Here is a 14,053-nt window from a genome sequence, read left to right as displayed (position 1 = left end):
CCTTCTAGGTATATGGTTGCATTTTTAGACTCCCTGGGATTAGGTGGCAACATGAAAACAGTTCTGGATAATGAGTTTGGAACATAGTGTTATGTAGCATTACTAGGAAAAGTAAAATGTGTTCTACATATGTGTGTGTATGTTCATGTTAGTATGTTCTAGCAGCACAACTTAGCTTACTCTGATTTATACACCACGTTTGCTGACTTAAAAAAGAGTGATAAGAAAACCAGCAGATGTCCAAGTTTATAGGGTAGTATACAATGTAGCACATCCATAAAGAAAATAACCAGTCTGAAGCATCGTTCAGTTAGAAAATTAATTAACTGTTTTATTCATTTTTAGCCATTAAATCCCAGCTGTTACATCTGTGCCGCAGAGGCTTTCCAGACACCCCGAGTCCATCAGCCCACGTTACTCCCCATGTGTTCCCCTTACCTCTTCCCATCACAACACCTCTGACACTCCATTATCATTATCCTCCTCGTACCTATCACATCCAGATGGACAAGTACCAGTTCTATTTACTCATGCGTACAGCCAAGTGCCTACAAATTAGTCACACATAATACTTTCTCTCTATATTTTTGACTGAATAAATGACTACAGTACTCAACTTCCGACTGGTTTCTAGCCAGGAGTTCATTGGTTCACAGATATACCAATTGCTGTTGATGGCTGCTCTCACCTTACAACGGCCAAGTGGAGTGGTTGTGACAGAGACTGTGTGGCCCTGCAGGTCTAGGCCACTTCTTACCTGGCTCTTTGCAGAAATGACTGATTGAGTTTCCTCTAAACAAGCTGAAACATGACTGGTCAGAGGGGTGAGCTCGGTCAGATTCCTTGGGGAAGATTGAAAGGGAAAAGCTGCGGAACCAGGAGAAAGCACATCTGAACATAAATATGTGATTTAGGAAAAGGCAAAGCTGAGGATAGACATGGTCGGTACACAGAAGACAGAGACAAGTGCAATAGAAGTGCCCTATCAGACCTTGGGAAAATGGATCCCTGCTACAGACACAGGAAGGCTGATTTAAAGGGCAGAAGTTGTGTGGAAATTATAGCCTATCTTGTCTCTGGCTTTGGATGAAAATTTTTTTCTTCAATGTTCGCATTAATTCTCCTTGTGGTATATAAAATATACACCTTCTGCCTCCTAGTCACAATATCTGTGGTCTTCCTTATTTCCTCCTTTCTACCAAATACATGGAGTGTGGTGTATGAAAGAGAGAGAGAGAGAGAGAAAGAAAGAGAGAGAGAGAGAGAGAGAGAGAGAGAGAGAGAGAGAGAGAGAGGAGAGAGAGAGAGATTGCATACAGGTACCATGTTATAAAGTAGAGGCAGCCGTGCTGTCAAGGAAGAAATGGGTGGACAGATTTATAATTCATCAAGATATGCATGGTGTTTCCTACTCTATAAGATATGCAAAGACCACCTGTCTGAATTATGCAAGTTAACAGCTTTCCATAAATATAGTTTTACAAATGCTATATAACATTTTGTTAGCCCATTTGTACTGATTAATTGGAAATCTCAGAGTTGTTGTTTTTTCTTCTCATATAAGCAGCAGACTGTTTTTTGGTGTTTTTTGAATGTGTTAATCTGAAGGATGTCGCTAAATTCCAGCATGCTAAGAAAGAAGATACTTTACAGATGTCACAGTTAGTGTTGGAAACAGACATGTGAATAAATGCAAGTCATATGTTTAGGTGCGAGTATAGAAATAAGGCACCAGGAAGTGATCAGGTGATGCTGATAAGAGTAGGAAGTAAGGAAAGGAAGCTATTGGAGGTTAGGGGAAACTTCTTCAAAGACATCAAACCCAACTTGTGGAACTGGTCATCATGAGCAACATCCTGAATTCCCCTGGTCTCTCAGAGTTGCTTTCTACACTACTAACAATGTGCTTCCACAAATGTGCTATGCTCCTCCTACTCCAGCCAGGTATAAATAAACTGAATCCAACATAAGTGAAGATTTGAGTTTATGTTCTGTTTCCAAGACAGACATAAATGCTTTCATCATAAGAGGTTATACATAGCATTCAATGGTCATCATCAAATTAGTTTACATGTCTACTTTGGTTTCTTTGGGGGGGGGGGAGGGTTGCTTTATTTTTATTGACTTCAGAGAGGAAGGGAGAGGGAGAGAGAGAGAGAGAGAGAGAAACACCAGTGATGAGAGAGTATCATCAATAGGCTGCCTCCTGCACGCACCACACTGGGGATTGAGCCTGCAAACTGGACATACGTCCTGACCGAGAACTGAACCCTGACTCCGGGTTCGTATGTCACCGCTCAAACCACTGAGCCATGTCGGCTGGGCTTCATGCCTGTTTTGAATTCTCAAGCAGGATGCTCAGAGGAAAAAGTATAAATTGTGTTTTTCTCAAACATTAGGAAGGTCTGGCCTTTAATCAATGCTAACTTTTTGAGTTTTGCTATGAATACTTCAATAAGATGACAAAATTTTAAAGAAATTCTTAGGAAATACAACAAAACTATAACATTAAAGTATGCTCTGTGTGTTTTTCCCTATATGGGTGGGAGCAATAGGAATGCTTTAATCAACTTGCAATTTCAAGCCATATGAATGTGTTTCAAATACCCTGAATCCCAGCAAACTGGGTCTTTTGGAAGACATTCAGACACTCTGGAGGTCTTCTCTAACAATTTTATTGGGGAAAATTTTTTTTTTAATATATTTTATTGATTTTTTACAGAGAGGAAGGGAGAAGGATAGAGAGTTAGAAACATCGATGAGAGAGAAACATCGATCAGCTGCCTCCTGCACATCTCCTATTGGGGATGTGCCCTCAACCAAGGTACATGCCCTTGACCGGAATCGAACCTGGGACCTTTCAGTCCGCAGGCCGACACTCTATCCACTGAGCCAAACCGGTATTGGCTGGAAAAATTTTGTGTTTTAAATATTTTGACTGTTAATAGAACCTTGGTGCCTCCCTCCAGAGGAAATTTTTCATTCAAAAGACATATGGAACTTGGAAATATTGTATATATACAGTGAGTTCAGATAAGTGACAGAAATGTGTTTCTTGAGCTATATCTAATTTTAAATATGCTTAGTAGAATTATCAGTATGATGTTTTAAGGTATAAAAGTCATTTCCTTTATGTGAAATCATAGAAAATACAAAGGGAAGATAGAGCCAAAGTTTATGTCATGTTTTAAAAAATAATAAATCAAGGCAGGATTTTAAATATTTCTATTGCCTTGTTGTGGAGGGAAAAAAGGAAAATGCATTTAAGAGAACTGAAAGCAGATGTGATGGCAAAGCTTAGGGGATGTTTTTTGTTGTGGGTTTTTTAGAAGTGTTGTACTTTTTATTTAAGTTTTTATTGTTGACACTATTGCAGATGCCCCCATTTCACCCTCCTTTGCCCACCTCCACCCAGGACCCTCTCCATCTCCCTGGCCCTCCCCAACGAGTGTCTGTACCCATAGGCTATGCATTTATGTTCTTCAGCAACCCCTTCACCACCTTTAATCTTCACCTGAGGATATGTTCTTATTGATGAGAGAGAGAGAGAGAGAGAGAGAGAGAGAGAAACCTGAAGTGGTTGCCTCCCATACTAGCATATGAAACCAGACTGGGCATCAAACCTGTAACCTAAGTCTGTGTCCTGACCGAGAATCGAACCCTCAACCTTTCGGTGTATGGGAAATGCTCCATCCAACTGAGCCACCTGTCCAGGGCACTACGGTGATGCTTTTGACATACAGCCCTCAAGAAAACTAAACTGAGTAAAGACATAAAGACTGTACACAGAGCAGCACAGGCTTCGGTGGCAGCCTGCCTGAGGGGAGGGTTGACTCCATGTATGTACAGGGCCGGGTCCAGGCCCAGGGCCTTGGCGGTGCCTCCTCACTGGTTCCCTATGATGGCGTTTATCAAGCTTTCGCTTTTGCTGTAATTGTATAATCTTTCATTCCAGGGTAAAGGAAGGAGAAATCGTCTATGCACAGGAAGGTTATGTAAAGACACAATTACCCAACGATTTTTTTTTTTATGTTTCTGTTTTTGTTCCTGTTGCCTTTCCAATCTCAGATATAGACTGTGTGATTCAGTTTGAATTATGCTTTCATGTATGCCCTCAATATGCATCCTGTTCCGTATGTAATAATGTGAGGAAAAGGAGAAGGATTAAAACAGTGATTACATTTAAGAAGTTTTTAGTCTACAACAACATTGAGTTCTATGTTTACCAATCATTTGTTTTAAACATTATCTCAGTTTTCTTATCTTTTAAATAGGTTTGCAATAATAAATGTAAAGCACTCATCCAAACATATACATATAATTACTTGAATGTAACTGAAATCTCTTCATTGTCATCTTGAAAGATAAAACGATTAAAAAAATACTTTCCCCCTTTAAAAAGAAAATATGACACAAACATATAAAAGATATGACTAAAAACAACATCGTTTTATAAATGTTCATTATTATATACTGACAATAAAACTTTACCCAGCTTTTAAAACATAAAATGTGAACATGGAAAAAAAATCTGAGAACAAATTTCTATGACAATTTGCTCTCTCAGGTGTAACTGAAAATATTTATTAAGAAAAACACTATATACAAATACTGAATCATTATGTTGTACATCTGGAACTAATATAATGTTACATGTCAATTACACATCATTAAAATAATTTTTAAAATCCACTAAACAATATTAACCTTGGCAGTGGGTGATGTGTTTTATATGGAAGTCCTCACACTGATTAGTGAAAGTGTATCTGTAGTTTACACAGTTCATACACACTAGCAGATAGCGCTCTGATTTATTCGTATATAAAACATCCCCTAAGTGATTACATAAATTAGTACGCAGACAAATGGGTTAGAAAAATACACTTTAGATGGATGAAAATATATGGCTCAAGGCAAAAGCTTATAGTTTCATTTGGAAATCTCAAGAAGCCATTTACTTCCCTAGTAGGTAAGTTTTAACTGCTAGGAAGCCCAGAGGTAGAGAATGGGTGTGGTTCAGATGACCTCTGTGAGTGATGAATTCTTTGTGCCTCTGTGTCTCTTCAGAAACCCCTGAAATCTAGGATGTAGTTCAAAAAAATAAGATGAAGCTATGTAGTTGAAAGTTAAAATATTGTCTGCTTCAGTTTCTCACCTCTAACCTAAAAAGTCTTTTATATGATTGCATTGTTTCCCACAGGAAACAGATTACTGCACACCCAAATTGACAATGTTGCTCTCAAACTGTAGTTGGAGATTATAGTAAGGAAATGCCTAAATGGAATGCAGAATATGCTGCGAGGAAGACTGCTTTGAAATTTCTTCTCTTGTGATTCTAAATTCATGTAGTAGCTGCACTGGGTAGCACATGAGAGTCTAAAACGGGGCTAGTCACTGAAAGATGTATGATTTGAAGTTTTGAACACTGTGTCGCAAACGCTGTATTGCTTTTTTGACTATTCATGCTTTGTTCCTTTAGTCCCTGTTTCTCTGCCAACTTCTTAATTGGCAACTGAATTTAAGTTATTTTATATCTAATTATAAACTTTGTTAAAGAAGGTGGTTTAAGTATGAAGCATTAAGGCACTTTCCAAAAATTCATAAAACACTTGAATACATTTTAATTATATTTTAATATGTTTTCTATAATTCAGTTTTCATGCTAACAGATCCAGTTTGCTGACTCAGTGAGTGGGGCTTGGTGCTGAGAATGTTGACAAAAATACTGGAGAATAAAACAAATGATCTTTCTACCCATGAATAACCTGTTATCTAAAAGGGAACATTAGACATGTACACATACATTTGAATTCAAGATAGACATAATTAATTCAAAATAAAATATAATAGAATTGATAGGAAATCAACATAAAAATACTTCTAGCTACAGGATCTCCTGAAGAGTTAGGAAGAAGGCTGAACTGAAATTTATCATGAAAACACAGGTAATGAAGGATCCATGAAGCATGCTGCAGGAATAGAAATCAAGTCACAGAAGTAAGGAGGCCAAAGTTTATGAGAACATACGCTTGCTAGTGGCTCCTGAGGGCACGGATCCCGGATTTAAACAATCCATGTGCATCTATTGGCCAGAAGTCAAAATGCAGCAGGATAGGGGGTCAGACTGATGATCCAGCGATAAAGCCAAGTTCTAGGGCGTGCACTTTAGTTCTACCTTTAATGGATGGACATCATTAACAACCATAAAACAAAAACTGCAGAAGGCTGTATGTCTGCCTTGGTCCTGGCTCTTCATAGACCAGACAAGGACAATGAACAAGCCTGTCCTGACACTTACTTTGGACTATTGCTCACTCACAAAAGTCGAGCTGCATTCTTAGTCCCATGTCACCTAAGACCACAGATCCAGCCTGAGGTGTCCACGCGTCAGAGTTAATTATGTCTCCAAGCCTCAGCGAGGAGACAGGGGTACACCTCTCCTGAAGACCTCCTCAAAAGTGAGGTCTCCAAGTCTTCCTGGGAAAAAGTTTTAAAGCCCATGAAATTACACTATTAAAAAGTTATGCCTCGCTTTCTAGAATCATCGCCGTATCCCACTTCACATAGCTGAGCCTGCTTTCTTTTACTCTCCAGGTGCACTCCTAGCTCACTCTTCCCACGGCTCCTTGTAAATGTCAAGCCCATCGATTCCTCTTAAGGTGTTTACTTCCTTGTCATATCTCTCTGGAATACTCTAGACCAGGGGTGGGCAAACTTTTTGACTCGAGGGCCACAATGGGTTCTTAAACTGGACCGGAGGGCCAGAACAAAAGCATGGATGGAGTGTTTGTGTGAACTAATATAAATTCAAAGTAAACATCATTACATAAAAGGGTACGGTCTTTTTTTTTCTTAGTTTTATTCATTTCAAACGGGCCATAGTTTGCCCACGGCTGCTCTAGACACTCCTTTTCTTCATCCAGGTCCCCAAGGGTGTTTTTTAGAGAATATAAACATTCCTTGACTCCAAAAGACTTATCTGTTCAGACACCTGAAGGTCTTGGATAGAAGTCTACTCATGCTTTCCCATAACCCACCATGACTTTGGATGACTTGCCACTCCTTTTTGCACCATGGCGTTCTTTGCCACATGTGCTCTTAGCCTGCAGTTCTGTGGGAAGTAGATGACTTCCCTTCTCCTGCACAGTCTCAAGGGCTACTCCCCAGCCTTCGCACTTGGCCCTGTGATGATCAGTGTAGCTCAGAGGTGACACTGGTGGACAGACAGCCTGCCTCGGAGGGCAGCTTTGCTGCTGAATCATTTTGCACAGCACTTGCCAAAGGTTACACCTGTGACAAATTCATACCTGCTTCTGATGATGAAAGGATCTAAACTTTGTTTCAGGCAATGCTAAATGTGTGTATTCACAATAAGCTTTGCATCTAGCATTGGAAATAAAGTTCGAGCAAAGGCATTTTCTCATTTTACAGAAGTTTAAAATGGCTGTGTCTAAAAAAGAAGGATCTCTTACCCAATGAGACAGAATGGAGGGACCTAGAGAATATTAGGCTAAGTGAAATAAGCCAGTCAGAGAAAGACAAGTATCATATGATCTCATTCATATATGGAATCTAATGAAAAAAATAAACTGATGAACAATATATATCCAGAGACATAGAAGTCTGAAACACTGTCAAATCTCAGAAAAAAAGGTGGGAAATGGTGGGGGGTGGGAAGAGATCAACCAAAGAACTTATATGCATACTAGAGGCCTGGTGCACAAATTCATGCACCAGTGGGTCCCTTGGCCTGGTCTGCGGGATTGGGCTAAAATCCCATAAGGGGTCCCGGATTGCAAGAGGGAACAGGCCAGGTCAAGGGACCCCACCAGTGCACGATCAGGGCCAGAGAGGGACGCGGGAAGTTGGCCAGCCAGGGGGGGACCGCTGGAGGGCTCCAGGGCATGTCTGGCCCTTCTTGCGCAGTCCTGATCAGCAGGACCCCAGCAGCAAGCTAACCTACCTGTTGGAGCATCTGCCCCCTGGTGGTCAGTGCAAGTCATAGTGAGCAGTTGAGCGGCCTTAGCATATCATTAGCATATTACACTTTGGTTGAATGGACAACCAGACACTCAGTATATTAGGCTTTTATTATGTAGGAGGATATGCATAACCCATGGACACAGACAATAGGGTGGTGAAGGCCTGGGGCAGAGGGTGGGGGTGGGCTAGAAGGGGTCAATGAGGGGAAAAAAGGGGTCATATGTAATACTTTCAATAATAATTTTTTTTTAATGTCTATGTCTAAATTCTTTGGAATAAACCTCTGTTGATAACAGTGTATATTTATCATAACTTTTAAAGGAATGAATTAAAGGTTAGACAAACATGACAATTACAGCCTCAAACCAAAGCAGAAATATTTCTAATAAAATCACTGCTCTGACATACATCATTTGTTTAATATCTGATAGCCCTTAGCCGAGATAACTTGCAATTTCCCTCTCAGGTAATTTATGCCTTGACATCTATAGAAGGCAATGTCTGTTTATTAGGAAATGAATAGCAGTGAGTCATTCTCTTATCATGGTAATGCCAGCGCAAGTTCATTCCCTGCTGAGATGGAAAAATAGGATTCAGACCATGAAAAACACATGTTTTGGAGAGACAGTTTACCATCCAACTACATCAACAATTTAAATGATTAAAATGTTTCCATAAATAGCCTGTTACTCGTTAGTAATGGATGAGGCACACTTGTATCCCATTGTTTTATTTTTTATAAATGGCTGTTAATGTCATAAAGGAAACGTTTTACAATATTATAATTAAAACCATATATTGTTGTCTCTTGTCACATGTATTAAAAGAAACTCAACTATTTTAGTAGCTAAGCTTATGAATGGGATTCTCTCTTAATAGACAAGTAGTTCAGACTATAGACCACTGTTCAGATACCGTGCAATATCCTTAATTTTAGTCTTGATAAAGTAAAAAACAAACAAACAAACAAAAAAACAATTTTAGAATCATTTTCTTCTGGCAGGTGCATTATGAAAATTAAACCATAATTAGCTAATCAGGTTCTATATGGTTATACTGCTTGATGATAATGCTCATACAAATTTCTCTTAAAACAGAAGTTTAAGTTGTGGGTAATGTCCCTGTAATTTCACATCTCCATCCATAGCTTCAATGTGGTGTTCCCTTTGAATTGCTCTTATAGAATGAATTACTGATAGTTTAAATGCTAAATTCATACTTATTATTCCCAGATAAAACACACAAAGCCACTGAAGATTAAAGCAGCCTGATCTGAAATTAGGTCTTTGGAGAGGAAATTTCAACTATGAAAAACATTTCATGAAAGTTAGAAGACAGGTAAGATTTACCTTTTCATGAACTATAATATTCCAAGATTTAGAAGGTACCAGAAAGCTTTTATAAATGACCTTTTTCCATATTGACTGGAGTCCATTTCTAGATCATCAAGAACAGGAGACTGAACACGTTTTCATTACACTCCAACAAAAAAAATAGCGTGGAGAAAGGAAAAGAAAGTTTTGCTAATCATTCTCTGAGTTCTGCAGTCTTTTTTATAATTCTCGATCTCTGGCAAAACACAAATATCTCAATTTATGACTTGATTGAGAACTAAACTTTCCTATTTGAAGTTCCTACATTCTGGAGCACCTCCATTTCCCAGGATTTTTTGTGCCTTTGTGTGCATTTGCTCAGCAAAGCTCAAATTCTGCTTCAGCATCCATGTTATGAAGACTTATTCACAAAGGCTAAAATTAAAATCAATAAAAATACATTAAAGCAGGATCTACCCAGACGCATGACATTTGCATTGCAAAAAAATGGAATTAGCCACAGGCATAGGTACAGTAAACTAAACATAACATACCTTCCGAGGTTAATATTGAGACGATAGTCATGAAAAATGCAGTAGCTTATGATATTGGGTAACAACAGATAATGTGCCATTTGTTCTGCTTGCTTGTTTTTCCATTTATAATGAAATAGATCTGATCTCTATTATAATCCATCAATGGTAGAGGAGATGGGTGTTGATTAGTAAATTAATATTTCCTATCACATCAAGAATACTCTGAATTAAATATAGTTTCCAATATTAAAGTCAAATATTATTGCTTGGAAAAATCATATGCTTTGTGTCCTGCTGCTGCTAAAGCTTTTGAAAACCTAAATTTCTAGAAATCCAGAATATTCAAGTCCATATTTCTTTAAAGAAGCAGTGGTACCTTGTGGAAAAATACAGATATGGCCATACGCTACTTGCACGGCATAAAGTAAAGTATTAGACTTCATTCAGCCTCGTTTCCTTTCACAGAAAGGGGATAGCGATTTATTTCTTTTACATAGAAAAGATAGAAGCAACTAATATGGAAAACGACTGTGATAGAGATCAACATCGGTCAGAATAGTGAAAAGATGGGTGGCTTGAAGATACAACATTTACTTAGCAAGTATTATTTTTAAGGACTGGTCTAAAGGCTGACAGCATGCATTAGTTATGTTGCTATATATCAAACTCGAATGTCATTAGAAGTAGCCCCACTTTTCAGATGGATGTACAATACCTGCCTTTTCCATACCCTAGTCTCATCTACACAAATAGTCTCACAATTTATGAGGAATAGGAGCATATGTGTGTATCATAATGTTCAAATGAATCTATTCAAAGGGAACCATTTCTTCAGATGAAGGGGCGTATTGAGGCTGGAGAAGGAAAAGAGTGAAAATTTGCAGGAGAGGGAAGCTTCCCACATACACCGTTTATGATCAGGTCTCATGTGGGACAGGCATCTCTCAAGTGTCACCACATCTGGTAACAAAAACGCATGTAACCCAGAGCCACGCTTGGGGAGTCCTCTGAACACACGTGTGCCCCCTTCACTTCTAAGCCGACAGCTCTATGCTGACTCTAGATGAAAACACCTGTTGGTATTTGAATTCTTCCAGAAACAGCCGCCTGGCAGGGCTGTATGAGCTGTGATGGCAACTCCTGCCCCAGATGTAAGAAGACCGTTTTCATCTTCCAAGAGCAAAGGCGGGGGATGGGGGGGGGGGGTGGATGCATGTGGACTCACACCTGCCAGCTGTTCCCATCCCCTGCCTCCTGGTCCTCCGTGCTCCTGGGCTAGAAGCCCAGTCCTCATGCCAGCCGGTAACACGTTGCGATGCCAGCACTTTCTGCACGAGTCCCCCCCCTGAGCAGGCACCAGACACTGTGAGGAGCGGTCTGCGGGGTGCTGGACTGCCCTGTTTGTGGATTTTTTTAATTCAGCCCATCACCAAGGAAGGCTGTGTCCCTGAGCAGGTGTGACACCAAAATGAGGCCTTGGTTGGCTCCTGTCAGAATCTGCTCCTGCGATTTGATGCATCAGTCCACTGGCCAAGTCAGATGTTTCTAGAAGTTTCAGGCTTTCAAAGAGAATTGTACCATTTTTTGAATCTACCAATACCTCCATCTCATTTTATTGGCACAGTATATACTTATTAATTTGTAGCCAGCAAGTGTATTTTAAATGTGTGGGTTTTGTTTTTTTTTCAATTCCGAAAGACTAGCCTTGAATAGTTTACCATGCCTAGTTCATGGTAGACACTCAATAATTGTTAGTTGTTATTATTATTATTATTATAAAAGAGTGCAAGTGGGAGAGGAGAGTGAGCTATACTCAAGGCGGGCTGATAACGTCCCCTGATTCTGTTTTTCAAGAGAAGTAAATATTTGTTTGGTTGTCTCAGTTGTGATGTCTCTAATCAGACGTAAGTGTACATAGTGTGAAGTCAAACTCTTAGCCTAATCCTTAGACTACAACAACCTCTGTAGCATAAATGTGTCTTGTAGTCTGTGCTATAGATCAGGTATGCTTTCCAAGTGTCTGCTCATAATGGTATTTATATGAAAGGGATTTCACTTCATGACATGTTTTTATTTCTGGTGACCATAGAAACACCCTTCTCACCTCATGTCAACTCCCCCCAAATTCTGAAACCTTCTTCTGTAGTGTAGATTCCTGGGTCCTAGTACTTCCATTGGACTCAGGTCCTGACCGTGTCTTCACGTTTTCGAGGGTCTCCTGGGCTCCCAAGTCCTGTGGGGTGGTCCCGCCAGGGAAGCCCATGTCCCTTCAAGTTTCTCTAACCCGTCTTCTCAATATCCTTTGGCCAACTAACCTCTACTGCCAATCTTTGTCCAAATCTTTTGTCTAATAACCTCCAGCTTTTACACGTTAGACTGCTGGTGAATGAAAAGTCTTTTGTTGTTGTTGTTTTATTTTGTTGTAAGTCAGTAAGCATGAGGACTTAGAAATGCTGAAGCCGCATCTATTCAGCGGGAAGATGAAAGACTTCTGACATTGGGCAAGGGAGATTTACACAGCCAGTCCTCATAGTGTTATGTATCACTTTCACTCACAATTAATTAGTTAGAATTCAGTGCAAGGTCACATCTGATTATAAAGGATGCCAGAACCTGGAGCCTCGTTGTATAACCAGGAAGCAAAATCAATGAGACATACGAGAACATTAGCAGTCTTTGCCCCAAATCTATTTACCACGTGACGCTGGCTTTTCTTCTTTTCTTCTGTCTGTCTTTCTGAAATACTCAGGAGTTAGGAATTAAGTCCAGTGATGGAGTCAACACAGGCACTTTTAAGAATAGATCTTTTTCCATTTTTTAGTTATTAAGGTGGTTGATAGCAAAATAATTGGTTGACGATAGATATGGAAAGATGAGTGTACGCACATAGGTGCTCATGTAGATCTGTGTGCATTTGTGTATAATAAGTTTTGAAGAGGTAAGAGAGTTTTAGGATACAATTATTTAAAATATTTTTCTTTTTATTTTAAAGATATTTTTAGAAAAATGAATAGCCAAGACCTAGTGAAACATTTGACCCAATTCTATATATTTTTCTAAATTAAAAAAATATTGCCGAAACCGGTTTGGCTCAGTGGATAGAGCGTCGGCCTGCGGACTGAAGGGTCCCAGGTTCGATTCCGGTCAAGGGCATGTACCTGGGTTGCGGGCATATCCCCAGTGGGAGATGTGCAGGAGGCAGCTGATCGATGTTTCTCTCTCATCGATGTTTCTAACTCTCTATCTCTCTCCCTTCCTCTCTGTGAAAAATCAATAAAATATATTAAAAAAATATATATATTGTTTTACTTAATTGATTTGTATATAATAATAACAACACGTGTTCACTGGAGAAAGCAAACATGCAAAAAAATTATTATAATAAAAAATCTCAAATGTACCATCTAGACATAACAACTGCTAGAGTTTTAGTAATTGCTTAACAATTTTCTATCTATGAATACATTTCATCATCATAGTGAAAACATGTTGCTTATACAAATTTTTTATAGTAACTTTTACAATATATGACATGTCACTACATTAAAATTTATTCATAAAATATAACTTTTAATGGCTGCATGGTCTTCTATCATTTATATATATCTTGATGCGGTTTCAAATACTCCCTTGTTGAAAAATAGACAATTTTTCATTGTTTTATTGTCATAAATTATCCTCTGCTAAGCCTCTCTTTGCATAATTTTTGTCCTTGTGTCTTATTAATCAATCAAATGGTATAAACATATTTAAGTTTAATATATAACTTATTTTCTATAAAGATTTAGCACTTATACTCTCACTAGGAGATTATCTATTTCATTAGATTAACTAGTAAATGAATATATTCACTTTTAAATCTGCTAATCAGCAGGCAAAATGAAATCTTGTTAGAGAAAATACTGGACTTAATTACTCATGAAACAGAAAGTTATGTATTTATAAAACACTCACAGTTCTTTCTTTTATTGTGACTTATATATATGCTCACATCAATTTTCTGCTTTTCTGTGTGGCACCTTATTGATTGACAAGCTATCTCTACTTTTATACCTATCATGTTATCAAATATTTTCTAAAATTTCTCAAATGTTCAAATATTTTTCTATTTTGACTCCTTCTATATTAAAATTTAAATCCATGTTGTATTGCCTCTATTACTCTTCATTTACTTTTATTTTTATAGTTTTTTGATAATATAGGCATTTTAAAATCATATAT

Source organism: Myotis nattereri (assembly GCF_964212035.1).
Source record: "Myotis nattereri genome assembly, chromosome: 7".
Classification (NCBI taxonomy): domain Eukaryota; kingdom Metazoa; phylum Chordata; class Mammalia; order Chiroptera; family Vespertilionidae; genus Myotis; species Myotis nattereri.
The sequence above is the reverse complement of the archived record's forward strand: the minus strand, read 5'-3'. Positions refer to the sequence as shown.